Source organism: Choloepus didactylus, chromosome 3 (assembly GCF_015220235.1).
Source record: "Choloepus didactylus isolate mChoDid1 chromosome 3, mChoDid1.pri, whole genome shotgun sequence".
NCBI classification, from domain to species: domain Eukaryota; kingdom Metazoa; phylum Chordata; class Mammalia; order Pilosa; family Megalonychidae; genus Choloepus; species Choloepus didactylus.
This window is the reverse complement of record NC_051309.1, coordinates 40,143,870-40,158,169: the sequence shown is the minus strand read 5'-3', so window position 1 is coordinate 40,158,169 and position 14,300 is coordinate 40,143,870. Positions and strand designations below refer to the sequence as shown.

General features: G+C 40.6%; 1 protein-coding gene across 1 annotated transcript in view; it reads right to left on the bottom strand.

Moving 5' to 3' along the window:
* Window positions 1-14,300, bottom strand: part of C3H4orf19 (chromosome 3 C4orf19 homolog) — a 102,531-nt gene extending 88,231 nt beyond the window's left edge. Inside the window, exon 1 of the mRNA XM_037829558.1 lies at window positions 14,078-14,300. The gene's annotated coding sequence lies outside the window, so the exon portion shown is untranslated. The remainder of the gene's footprint in view (window positions 1-14,077) is intronic.

Below are 14,300 nucleotides of genomic sequence, written 5' to 3'. Positions count from 1 at the left end.
TCTGAATTAGACCCCCATAACGGCTGTTATATGCCCATTTCCCTTTCCCTTGTTGCATCGCAATCTGCTATTCTATTTTTATTTAGAGGATTATTTATCATTAATATCTTTCTCAGAAGATATTATAAGCCACATGAGGACAGAGACTCTTCACTTCCGCATCGTGGTCAGCACATGGCACAACACTTAGCACTTAGTTATTATCCCAAATGCCCCAATATGATGAATGAACTTATATTTCAAATGTATGGTGTGGGAATATGGTATTCAATAATTTCATCTGTAAATTAAGGTTCTGCATTTGTAAAGAGAAGTCTGTGGTATTTCAGGAAGGCTGCTTTATACTCTCTGTAGGCCTAGGATATGGGAAATACTCAACACATATTTTTTGAGTGATAAGAGTTTCTGAAGTACTGGAATTTTAACTCCTTGAAGGAAAAAAAAAAAAAAATACATACCTTGTCTCCAAGCCACCCCAAATAATTTAAGGTTATTATCTAAGTATTACAATAAACCTAGGTAGACAAGCAAATTAAGATTTTTCACACTATGTTGTTTAGAATAAATATTAGGGTGCACTGATACTTAGTAACTGATTTATAATGAAAATACTGATTAAATACTTAAGGTAGCTTCTTGAGTAATACATAACTAGAAAACACAATGTTTAATTCCTGAAGTTTCACACTTGAAGGATCTCAGACACATCTTCTCTCAGCCCTGATGTTCAGATACTAAACGAACTTACCTACGCTTGGTGAAGAAATTTATGCATTTGCAAACATTTAAAAAGAAACGACATCACCAATGAACTGCCTATCACCTTTTTCACAGAGAAGGCAATTCACCAACATGTGTGCACCACAGAGTAGGCAAATATTTTTCCATGTCCCACCCAAAGCAAACAAATGAAAACAGAAACTTCAAGGACAATTAGAAATTATCTTCAAATTTAAAGACACAGCACCCTTTTCTACTTTGGCTTCCCACTTATTATCTTCATTAGAAATACACATTCCTTAATCAGCCCCAAGTGAGAAGTCCTAGCAGGAAAGCATTTCTATCCTTTTGATTATGAAGTAATTAATTTTTTCCTTACACTTCTTTACTCTGAAAACTTTATGAATCTCCCTCCCCCAACTGAACTGGATAGTAGTCACTCAAATATTTGTTGATTATGGAAAGTAAGTAATATAAGTGAGACCACTTGGTCTAGCCCGTAATCATAGACCTTATATCCTAATTCTTTCATAGAAATTTAAATTTCTGATAGAAGTTATTATCCCAAATGCCCCAATGTTTATGCATACAAATCCTATCTCCCAAAGTGTTGCAATGTTAGCATAAAAATGCTTTGCCATATCTGCTTGGGAGAAAATATGATCATCACTCTAGTGGCAAAGCAGATGATGGGTCTTTGCCCAGAAACGGAAGGGTCTAGTTACAGGGAACATCATTCCTTGAGTTTTCAGGGCAGACTGATTTCAAATAGTTGGTCTACCCTGTTCTGCTGTCTGTCCGACATATGTGCTATTTATTTAGAAAATTTGGTAACTATATCTCATACCAAGATTTCTATCAGTGTGATAGATTATTCCTCAGTCTGGCTATAGCTGAAAGAACAATGTAAAACACAACCTTTTCCAAGTACTTCTGAAGGTGCGCACACAGTCTAGGACTAGGTTGTATGGAGATAATACCGACTATCTCAATAACTCCTCTGGCACTGGACAATCCTGTTTTCGAATTTTTCTTTCTAAAATTTGTTGAACTGAGGTTCAGTCATATTCCTTCCTGTTCCATTTGCAATGAAGGTCCGCTGGCTATTACCCTACCCAATGTTGCAAATCCTTCCCATGACACATTCTCAGCTTCCACGTGAGATTGGTAATCAAGAGGCTTAGTGAGAACGAAATTTCTGCACTGGTAAAAAGAAAAAGGTGAGCCTCCTGAAAGACAGTCTTATAGTTGACTGAGGGGTAGCTGATTGGGGAGAAAATAATTATTAGTACTTTGCATTTATCCTGATTTCATTGTATCAAAATACTACTTTGCTTAATAACACTAGATATGCTTTCTGTTTTTCCCCAATTTTAAGATAAAATGTATAAATGCATTATATGGTTACCTTAAATACTTAAAGCATTGTTAATCCACATGAGACTAGCAACAGGAGAGAGAAAAAACTGGTTTGAAGGAGTGTAAAACTAAAGATATACACACACATATATTTTCCATTCTAAAAATCAAGCAGATGGTAGTTTTAAAAAGTGGAAAGGTCTAGGATATGGAAAAGGCTCACTTGAAATAAATTAATAAAATGTTGGAAACAAGCTCACCAAATTTGCAAACTGAGAGTGAGAGCGGAATAGATTGTGAAAGACAGCGGCTCATTTAGGTGATGAACACCAGAAGCCAAGTGCAGTTTAGCATAGACAAAAGTATTCTGATTAGGTTCAGGGGAAAAGAAGAAAAGAATCGGGCACCAGAGGTGAGAGAGCCAAACCCAGGCATTGAACAAGCTTGTGCAACTCCCATAACTGCCCCCGGCTAACTGCTGCTGGTCTAAGGACAAGGTGGTTCTCTATCCTCATTTCTGTGAGAGGAGGAGGTTTATGTCAGTGGAGAGTGATCGAGAAACATCCAATCCCTGAGCCACCCCACGATGAAGTCTGACAATCTAAAACACTGCTCTCGGCCCACAATCAGGCCAGGGTCGGCTACGTTTCTGTAAGATAAGAAAGAGCCTCTTTAGCAGACTCTGCGAAAAGGGCTCAGGCCAGTCCTCCTCGAAAGAGTTCTGACTACAGCTGTGGGAAATCATTGAACTTATCAACTAATTAAAAGTATGCCCTTCGTGGGACGGAGAACATCTTCTTGACCAAAAGGGGGATGTGAAAGGAAATGAAATAAGCTTCAGTGGCAGAGAGATTCCAAAACGAGCCGAGAGATCACTCTGGTGGGCACTCTTACGCACACTTTAGACAACCTTTTTTAGGTTCTAAAGAATTGGGGTAGCTGGTGGTGGATACCTGAAACTATTAAACTACAACCCAGAACCCATGAATCTCGAAGACAGTTGTATAAAAATGTAGCTTATGAGGGGTGACAGTGGGATTGGGAATGCCATAAGGACCAAACTCCACTTTGTCTAGTTTATGGATGGATGTGTAGAAAAGTAGGGGAAGGAAACAAACAGACAAAGGTACCCAGTGTTCTTTTTTACTTCAATTGCTCTTTTTCACTCTAATTATTATTCTTGTTATTTTTGTGTGTGTGCTAATGAAGGTGTCAGGGATTGATTTAGGTGATGAATGTACAACTATGTAATGGTACTGTAAACAATCGAAAGTACAATTTGTTTTGTATGACTGCGTGGTATGTGAATATATCTCAATAAAATGATGATTAAAAAAAAAAAAAAAAAAAAAAAGTATGCCTTGAAGCGATGCCATTTCCTTTAGGAAGTTCAGGATGTTGGTGTATTGTTGCAGAGAAAAGGGCACCCACTGACCTTCCCTTAGAGCCAATGTCCATTTCCCCAGCACAAGCAATTACGCAATGCAACCCAGTGCCCCTAACGCACTCGGTCTGTGTGTGTGTGAAAGAGAGAGAAACACAAAGGGAAGGAGGAAGAGGGGGTGGGTGGGAGTGGGGCGGGGGGTGGGGAAGAGAAAGCCTGTGAGCACGCCAAGTGTGGGAGTCTTTCTCCTGCCCAAATTTTAGTCTTATCTTCCATCTGAAGATAAACTAAAGTCTATCAATTGCTTTCATGACTACTTTCCAGTGTGTTGAACACAATGCTGGACGATGACTCTAAGTTTGAGCATGTAATTTACTGGAGGTAAAAGAAAGATTTATTTTCTTGACAGTCCAAGAAAAGCCAAGTTGTTCATAAATGCACTGAGCAGTAAAGGTGATTTAGCTTGCTGTAGAAGAATGTTAGGGTTCCTGGCCCTGGCCCTGTTATTAATTTAGGGTTTTGTGACTGTGGCCAAGTCATGAATGTCTTTAGGCCTCAGTTTTCTCATCTGTGAAATGGGGATTTTGAACGAAACGATCTCTAAGGCCCTTTTTTGAGCTAACATTCTGGAACGAGTGTGGTCTTTTCAGCAGAGGGAGCAATTCTTAGGGGATAGAATGATCAGATGGTTTCATGACCGAAATGGGATAGTTTGCTCATTTTCTGCAAAGTTTGTTTCCTCTGATTATAAAAGCAAACATGGGAATTTCAAAATATCCAGAGTATAGAAATACAAAATGCAGATTACAAATGTTCCTGGTAATCTGTGCCTTAGATCATTGTTACCTGTTTGGAATTTATTCTTCGAGACATTTTCTAGAAACTACTTGTGTGAAAATGGAACTTAGTGCATTTTTCTCCAATAATTTCTTTAAAACATAACAATATATTCTGGACATCTACTTCATTCTTTTCTAATCAGTGAAGAGTATTAGTGCAGAGTATTGCACTGTATCTATAAACTGTACTTCTATTTAACTGGTGTATATTGATGACATATGAAATGTTTCCATTTTTAAAAAATATGAACAATATTGTAATAAAACTCCTTATATGTCTGTGTTCTAAGGTTTGATCTTGATGTCTCTGCCAACTCATCCTTCCTTTTTCATTTTCCACCCTTCACCAGGTCTTGATGATTTTACCTGACACATTAGGAACCAATCCACTTCTGTCCATCTAACCGCCTACACATTATTCAAATTTGCATCATCTCTTGGAATAGCCCCATAATTGGTCTCCTCTCTCCCCAAGCCTAGCCTTCCCCAGTTTCCCATACTTTAGTCTGAGAGGCAAATCTTATTATCCCCCAGTTTAAAAGCTTCAATGGCTTCTCATGTTCTTAAGATAAAGACCACTGACCATAATGGTTGCATATTTATAATTTGCTTTCAGATATTTCAGAATAAAACACCTGGGATTTAAACGTGTATTGTTTTTAATTTGCACCCTAGGAAGTAGCTTAGTTGTCTTAATCAGGAACATATAATTCAGTGATGGTTAGTAAGAATTTTATCAGAAAGCTACAATCCAGAGGTGGCTTCTAGAGGTATGTTAGCTTCTCAGTCAACACAAAGGACTTTATTAATTAGCAAAATGGATGTTAGAGATTATTTTTCCTTAGTGAAATTAGTGTTATATATAAGATACATGCACTGGCTAGAAATATTATAGAGACATTCCACTCTTGCATCAACACAGTAGCTTATACCCTTCTGGAAAATGCCTTGTCTAGTGGCTAGTTCAAAGGATTCATGTTGCTTAAGTTAAACTTTTAGGCTAACTCAACCCTGCCTCTAGAAGAGTGTTACACTTGATGCTAATGAACCTTCCAAGAAGTATATACTTGGGGAACATAAAAGAACAGAGGGCTGGGACTTCACTGAGCTTACAGAACAGGGGCATGATTGTTTTTGTTCTAGCTTACTAATGTTGAAATGTTAGGCTGAATTGAGCCTGAGATTTGCTTTTGGACCAAGTGCAAGATTGTGAGGAAAGGAGACCCTTATCCTCACCCATCTGTAAATGGGGAAGGTTTTAATATCTACCAGAAGGAACCTAATAAGTATGAAGATCAAATTGGTTTATGTCCGTTTACAACATGTGGCTGACAAGGCTCTACTTCTCCTGGTAGTCCGGGGCTCCAGCCATATCCTGGAACAACCATCCCACCTCCGGACATTTGGGCACACTGTTCTTGCTGCCTGAGCCATGCCCACTTTCCCACCCTTGTGACTCCCTCTGCCTAGTTAGCTCCTACTTCCGATCTCAGCTGGACATCCTTACCTAAGGGAAGTCATTCCTGCCTGTCGGTCTGGATCACAACTCTCACTGTTCCCCTCACATCGCCCAGTGGTTCCCCCCTGCAGTGAGTACTGGAATGTGGAGTGATGACTGTACGGTTATACGATTGATATCTATTTCCCTCAGAGACTGAGCCCAGATCTGTTTTGTTCACCATCACGCAGCTCAATGCTTGCCCTCTATAGATTTGTTCAATAAGAATATTTGGAATGTATTCTACAAACATTAATAGAAAAGAACTTTTTTTTTTTGGCGGGGGAGTGGGGGCACCAGGTTCACTAGCTTCATTTTGGTACCAGGTTCATTAACCCTCCACAAGGAGAACACTTTAGTGATATATTAAAAAACAAATCCAATTAGACTCATAAAGGATGAAGAATATATAAAATACCAAAGGTGAATCATGGCTTTTTTTTCATATACTATAAATTCCAACTTAGTTATTTTGAAAATTATTCATAGAAACGATGACCAAGGAAAGGTCACAGTGATTGCCACCAACTTCCTTATCTCTCATTTCTCTGCATTTTAGAGGTTTTTTAGTCTCATTTTGTGGCAAGACCATTTCAGCATGAAAATAAATTCTGCTCTCTCAAAGAACTCCATTTTTACTTTATTTCCTCAAACTAAGCCCTCGGCACCTTTCTCACTTCAACCTAATGCAAACATAGAATTTTTACTACATTTCATCCCCAAGTACTTTACATGCTTGAGGTATAGTTACATTTTAAACTAAACCTGGATAGATATTTAAAACAGATATTTTTTTAAAAAAATACACAAAGTTATATATCTAGTTAGAAATTCAGAGGAACTTTCATGTGTTTAAGCTTAGAACTTTCTGTTACCGCTTGCGGTTTTTATCTCACGTAACGATGAGGTGAGCTGTGAGAAGACACCTGCAGCTTGAGCATCTCCCCCCTCCTTCCCTGCCACTCCTTCCCTCCATCCTATACTTCAAGACACTGCTCTGATCCAAACCCTTCATTTTGCAGTTGAGAAAACTGGCCGAAGTGACTCAGAATCAGATTTATTAAATATTTATGAAGTGCAGACTCAGCCAAGGTAGACTCACACTAAGAGAAGCAGTTAGTATCTCAGTTTTGTAGATAAGGAAAGTAAAACCCAAGGAGATTAAGTGAAATTCCTGTGGTCCTGAAACAAATGGCAGTGTCCAGATTCAAACCATTCCAGTTTCTTCAGGGGACAGCCAGTTCTGACTCCAAGTGGGTCACTTCTTTTCCTCCTTGGAGACTGACTCAAGAAGTGCAGTTGGCCAAAAGGCTCAGTGATGGAAGAAAATACAACCCTTTCCCACCCCCATTCATTTTCAAAGGGCTCGCTTAAAGTAAATAGACGGTAGGGCTCTGCAAACAGAAGTGAGTAAAGAGATTTACTAGTAAGAAACATGCATATGATGCTGTCATCTCTGTTTAAGAGGATGATTCTGCTGATTTCAGATTTATGGGCGTGGGTGTATGTGTGCCTCACCCACTCACACCTGCCAGTAGGAGGAACCTTGTAAGGTGCCAGGCAGTGAGCTCTTGAGGTTGGTTGGTTTGTTCTTTGTTGTTAACTATAACAAAACCACTGCATGTTGAGGTTGCATTTTCAGTAATTTTACTTTCTCTCAAGCTGCTTTAACTTTTTGTTGCTGTAGTTACATAAAAATAACACACCCATTTCCCTATTGAATTCTTGGAGTTAGGCAGGGTATTAAAAAAACAACCCTCTAGCTCTTGCTACACCAGTGGGCTGTGGCTTCACCATCCTTTATTTTCAGGCTTACCTCCCCTGAACTCAGCTGTAACTCAGCCCCATGTTTCAGCACCAGGAAACACCTGCCTTTCACCTTTGAAGAGGGAACGTGTCTCATCAATAGTAGAGACTGAACTCATGTCACGGCTAGGCGACAGGCCTCCGTTAGCGGTCTTCTGAGGTTGGCTGGCCTCTGCCTGGGCTGCAGCGTGTCTTTGAAGCCCTTTACTGTGTCTACTCCTAGAACATATGGTTTCCTTCACCAAAACCCAGTCTTTGTGAGAAGCATAAAACTTGTCCCATCAAGTTTTAAAGAGAATATGGACAAACTGCACTCTGCAAACCAAATCTTGATGGTCCAGGCAATTAAGTCTGCTTTATGATTCTATTTAGAGGTGACTGTAGCATTAAATGCATTTTGCTACATGGTGGATAGCTAGCAAGCCAGGATTCATACCTAGGTCATCTTTAATATGTGAGCTCTTTCAACTGCCCCTCACTGCCCATCAGAGGCTAGGAAATGTCACCACAGGGAAAGGGATTGCTTTAAAGCAGTTTAGTCACAGTGCTGGACTAAGGGATAAGGAATCTGGGTCTCAACCTCAGCTTTGCCTCCAACTTGTGGGGTTCTCTTGAACAAGTGACTTCCTTCCTCTGGCCAGGCCTTGCTTTTCTTATCTATAAAACAAGGGGTTTGGGACCAGTAAAAACCCCTTTCAGGTCATGATTTTACTACCTGTGAACATTCCTACAGCCTCAGCTTCATTGCTTAAGAAATAAGCTCAAGAAAAATTTATTTGGAAAACATTTTAATCTTTTCAGCATTCAAAGAATAAAAGGAAAGGGTTGTAAATAACTCACATCATTTGAAATACAAAGTGTGGCTTGTTGCCTTTGGGATCAATGTATGGATTCAATGAAATAAGATAATCAGGTGGGGGAGGAAATCAGTCTCTCTGAGGTATTTCAACTTTGCATGAAGTAACAATAATTACTTCAACATCACCGATATAAACTTTCAAACATCTGTCTGAGTTTGGCACAGTGTATATGGAGAAAACAGAAACAAAAAGTGATAAGTTTGATAATTTCCTCCAAAAACTAAGTACAAAAACTGCAGAGTGCTTTAATAGACAGATAGATGATTTGGCTTGGAGGTGGTACACATGGGTCCAAATCATGGCTCTAACCCCAGCTATGATCTTGGCTGAATAACAGATCTAAGTTTCAGTGTTCTGAATTGTGAAAGGGGCATAATGATACCTAATACTTAGATGTCACAGAATAGTTGGGAAGATCTAATGAACTGAAGAACTAGATAAAGAATGGTTTCGTAACACATAATTGCCTGCCACAAGAATTCTCCCACTAATATATAGGAAATTTACATGGGCATACAGATTTGCAATTTTAATGTTTGGACTGACTCTTGGCAAAAGTTGAAAAATTGTCACAGTTCAAAGGGATGGGGGCAGCTACCTTAAAACAAACAAACAAAACCACACCACCAAGCATCCTTCTTTTTCAATGGTAAAGAATGTGCAGATAGCATTCCAACCTAAGTTTGGGAAACATATTTCGGAATGTGGCAGTTCAGAATCATCTTCAACTCTTTTTATTTCCTTAGAATCCAATCTAGCATGAAGTCCTGTGGGATGTGCTTTGAAAAGCCTCTCAGATTGGACCTTTCTTCTCCATTCCCTTCAGCCCTAACTTGGTCCACACCTTCCTCACAAAGCCTGATGACTCAGGTTAATACAAGCAGCCTCTCTCCTCTCCAGCCCATTCCTGGTGCTGCCTGATTAACCTTCCTAAAAATCAGACTTCATCAGGATCCCCAGTGATTCCATCAGCCTCACACTATTTCCCTCTGCTCCAAAAAATACAACCCTCTTCTATTCAGGGAATTCTTTCACTTCCCTCAAACAGGTAAAATTGACTCTAGCCTCAGGGTGTATGCTCCTGCTGCTCTCCCTGCCTGGAATTCTCTTCTACCTTCCTTTGCCCATCTTAATACAATTCATGTTCCCTAGGTCCCCTTTAGTGTAGTGCTTCTCAGATTCTACTGAGCTTGGCTGTTCCCCTGTTGACTCAGCTGATGGTCAGCCAATCCCCAAAGGCAGAGCCACCTTGCTGGGCACAGATGCATGAGAGAGACTGGTTAGCCCAAACTGCTGAGCCACAGAATCACGAGCTAAGTAAATAGTGTTTTTTTTTAAACCATTATATTTGCATATATATGTATACACACACACACACATTTCTCAATAAACAGCAGTTATTAAAATACTTTGGGGGAAAAAAGGTACTTATTATAAAATGGATTTGTACATTTCAGTCAGTAGTGGGAAGATGATTGATCTGGGAATTGGTTCCAGCAGTTTTTCAATGGCCTTGGTTAAAATCATTTAACCTCTTTGAGTCTCTGTATCCTTATCTTTAAATTGGTTAGAGAAAGCAACTTTCAAAGTTCTTTTCCAGCTCTAAAAAGGATTAAGGGTGCATTTTTCTAAAATGCAGTACTTAGCTCCTTGCTAATAGACACTTCTGAACTCAATTTAACCTATTTCTTGTAGACTTAGGCTTCAATCACAACCTTCACTATGTTGTCTCTGCTGTCCACAGTTGGTTGTGATTGCATTTCATACTTATGGTGGACCTCCTTGCTGAATGTGCTTCTCCTCACCTGCTGTGAACCAGGAACTTGGATTGCCAAGCTCATTACAAATCAGATGTAAAATAAAGCCATGTAGGTTCTAGTGGGAATCCAAGTATGTGGCTTAAATCAACTATTTGCAGGTTCAGTGGACTTCTTTTGTTCATTTCTAGGTTGCAGTATTATAGAAGACTGAAGTTGTTGGCAATCTGACAACTGAATGAGAGGAATACTGTTTTACGGCCATAAAATAAGAATCATATCTTTGAATTTATCGCACACAAATGGCACAAGATGTGTACTGAATTATCAAATGGGAAAAAAAATTAAGAACCACATTAAAAGAAATTTCAAAACTCTTGCGTGTAGAGATCGACTCTGGTGCTAATTAACAAGTGAACTACAAATATATCCAAATACACTTTGTATTATATAGCCATGTATGTGACAGTGGGTTAGTAATGAGGGTGATTTTCACCTCTCAAATGCATTATGTGCCTCTTATATACCACTAGTATACACCCAAACACTGCACTTCTGCAAATATAATAACGTAGTCCTCTCTGCGACATACAGCAGGCAGGCCCTGTTGTGGCCAACTTGAAAAAAAATTAAAAGGCTGTTCTACTGTCTACTTCTATTAGTGTTAATCAATCGAACGTCAGGTTATTTTTAATCCCAGAAGTTAAGCTAAATCAGGGAATGTGTACACAATATGTGGGCAACAGTTCACCTTAACTTTGTCTTCAGACATATACATTTAAGCCCGCATAAAGAAGTACTAGGTTGTTGAAAATGTGAAATATAACTGACTCATTCTACAACAAATCCTTTTATTCTGTGATGGAAACGAATTAGGTGAGTCCTTAGAATAAATACATTGAGTATGGAGGGTATTGCAGTGAAATGTGGCTTATGTTTATCCAGCTGGAAAAAAAATGTATTTTGAAATGAAATTTAAATTAACTTCAGAGAAGCGAGCCACCTAATATTTTCTTAGAATTAAAATCCCAAATACCTTTGCTCCCTTAAATAACTTCTAAAATGATTTACTTCTCTTCCCTCTCATGTGGATTTTTGCAGCACTGCCTCTGGTCATTCTTCTTATTGCAGCCAGAGTGCACTTACTAAAATATAGATCTACTCATGTCACTTTTCCACTTGAAGTTCTTCATTGGCTTCTCCCAAGACTGTGAGATCCCTGAAGGCAAGGGCTGTGTCCCCAGCACCCTGCTGAGCTCTGGGTCTACACACATGTTGTCTCCAGGGCCAGATTGGGGATTCATTTTATTTTGGAGGGCCAGTTGTACACTGAATAGAACAGAGTTCACTATTTGTGGTAAAAGTCAAGGCACGATATTCCTTTAATCTTACGTTAATGACAGTTACTGCAGCTCAGGAGCGTCTTCTCTGAGATGCCTGACAACACTGTGAGTCCATATTTTGAATTCATTAAATCATCTGCTTCAGGACACATATTCATCTGATTGGTATGTTGCAGGTATGTTTTATAATAGCATCATTTTGATGATCTATGGTCCTTCCGAAGACTCCAAACTCTGTGGGACCATGGTATTCTCAGGTAAAAGGGGTGAGAGTAGACAAAACTTTTCATTTTTATTTTATACTCTTAAATAGCATTCAGCTGGTAACCAGAGTAAGGAAGGCCACAACTGGGTGACCCATCTGACCTGCCAGGTAGGTGAAGACTCTAAGTATGTCCTTTCCCAGGATAAGCCTACTAACTCTTCCCAACTATTCTTTTCTAGGTGTTTAGAAAGTCTACTTGCGACCAGAAAATCAGTCTAATGACTGCCTACCCCATTCTCCCCTTCCCCCCAAAACAGACAGGCAGGAGCAAGGTATTATTTAACTAAGATCCAAAAAGAGCCCAAGGTTCAGGATTATTGGAAAAAAATTAGGAGAATTTAAAACACAGTCCAGGGAGAGGAAATCCACTCCTGGGAGGCTGGTATTCAATTATTTGGAAATTAGAGTCCATTCCAAGAAGCACAGTCAATGGGCGCCCGAGGCACAAAGGATAGGGCCTTTCAGGGAGCCAAGAGGGCAGAACCTGCTCTGCACTTCGGTTGGGACTGGATTCTGGCCAGAGCTGAGCCAGGCTGTATTTCCAGGATCAGAGAAGTACTAGGTGAGAAATCAGGGGAATTTTTCCATTTTTAGGAAAACGGAGCACATTTAAGTTGAGATGTGAGTTTCGTTTTAAATTCCAGATGTGCAAACACTTATAGAACACGGCCAAGATTGGTCATACTTAATATCTTCAGAACCACTGAGGACAGCCCCTGGGACGAGGTGCTATGACATAAGCACGTATCACATACTTGCTGAATGAATGAATGGGCAGGGTCAATGGGTGGACACTGAGTGGGCAGAGAAGAGAAATTAAGCTGCCTCTCCCTTACTTAGTGTTTTCTGCTCCATTTCTCCTCAGAGATCAAGGCAGCTTGCTATATAACTGACTCTTCAAACCTAAGATAAATACAAATAACTCAGGACCTCAACTTTACTGTTAGATCTTCAAATTATTCTTTCAATTACCTGCTTCATGATAGTGGTTTTACAAGTTACCACTGAAGCTCTAGTATTTAGATTTAGAAGGCTTTTACATCTGTTTCTTCCCGTATAACATCTGTTGTCTTTAAAAGACGCAGCCATTTGCCATTTTTTTCTCATTCAACTTTCAAATGTTTCCCATGGTTTTCCCAACCATTGGTCCTCATAATGACTTGGTTACAATCACCCAGAGCAATTCACAAGCCACCATGAGTTGTAGTAAGTAACTCTCCAATACCTGTGATGGGGGCTGGGGGGCTGGGGGGTGGGGGGTGTCGGCAGACACAAACACCCTATTTTTTTAATTTCAACCGCCTCATAGAACAGTGACTTCCTTTTGCATTCATGGAGCAATCATGTATATGGTGAATGGAAAATAAAGTGTACTAAGTCACTAACGGAAGTTTTGCTTTGTTTATAAGGTTCAGTGCAGTGCTGGAGGAAAAAACATTGATTTCTGCCCTATATCACTGGAAAAATTCTTCAGTGGTGGTTTGTGAAAATCTCACCTCATCAGGGCTGTCAAGGTCAATGGGCCCTAATGTAATCGACCTGTGAGATGCTTGCCTAATTGTCAAATATTTCGCAAATAGTTTGTGACCATTTAACCCTTAGCAACTGTCACCTTTTTTCAACACATGCCTCTTCCGAGCACCTTATCCTCTCCCTTCCATGCCCTTCCCCTGTCCCAGCACCCAGGGCGCCATCTCTCCAAGGGAGGCAAATCCTGGATGCAAGCACATTTCAAAGAAACAGCTGCTGTCACATTCCATGTCCCCTTTATTCAAAAACACTCAGATGCTTTAGGTGAGTGTTGGGGGCGGGGGCACGGGGAGGGGACTTAAAATAAGGGAAAATATCTTGCAGTGTTTCCGATTCAAGTTTTCAGGCACTGCTCAAAGTTCATTAATTAGGGATTTAAGAACAAAAAAGTGTTTCATACGACCAATTCGATGCCAAGCTTTACAAACTGTCTTGGGCTTTAGTTTTGGGGATTTGGTCTTTAGTTTTTGGGAACTCCCCTCCCCTCTTTGCCCTTTGCCTCTCTCACCGTGCCACTGTTGAATTACGTGACTTTCTACAAAGAAATCAAACGAAGACATAGCTCACCCCCATTTTTAATTTTTCCAGGCAAAAACGAAAAAATAAACGAAAATGACCGCGAGAAGTCGGCAAAATAATGCCAAGTTCTGAAGGAGCCAACCCCCTTGCCCTCCCCACCGCGGGGCCCGAAGCGCTCGGCGGCTGACGGTCCCTACCTGGGGCCGGGCGGCGGCGGCGGCGGCGGCGGTGCGGTCGCGGCGCCCATGGCTTCGCCGGCCTCGGGCAGCCGCGCCGAAAACCGCGAGGGACTCTGCGCCGCCCGCAGCCCGCAGCGCTCGGAGCGGCCGCCCGGGTGCGGTCATTGGGCCGGCGCGTCACGTGGCGCGGCCCGCAGGCGACCCTCCCCGGCGCGCGTAACCCTTTACCTGCGCGCTCCGC